The sequence below is a fragment of the Theobroma umbraticum genome, unplaced genomic scaffold (assembly GCF_002168275.2).
Source record: "Theobroma umbraticum cultivar Fairchild unplaced genomic scaffold, ASM216827v3 scaffold_89.0, whole genome shotgun sequence".
Classification (NCBI taxonomy): domain Eukaryota; kingdom Viridiplantae; phylum Streptophyta; class Magnoliopsida; order Malvales; family Malvaceae; genus Theobroma; species Theobroma umbraticum.
In genome coordinates, this window is record NW_018397271.1 from 552,316 (window position 1) to 552,544 (window position 229).

Consider the following 229-nt stretch of genomic DNA (forward strand, 5'->3'; position numbering starts at 1 on the left):
TGCCATCAAACATAGATTTGCTCTTTCTTCCACTTTCTCTTCTTCAGTATCTGAGCTTGAAATATCACTGTCTAACCAAGCTGCAGCCACTATTGCCTTTTTTGATTTTTTGTTTTTCTTGAAAGTTTTTTCCTTTAGCAAAGGACATTCGGGTCTGAAGTGTTCAGGCTTCTTGCATTCAAAGCATATAAGCTCCTCATTCTTGTTGGACTCATTTTTATTTCTGGTT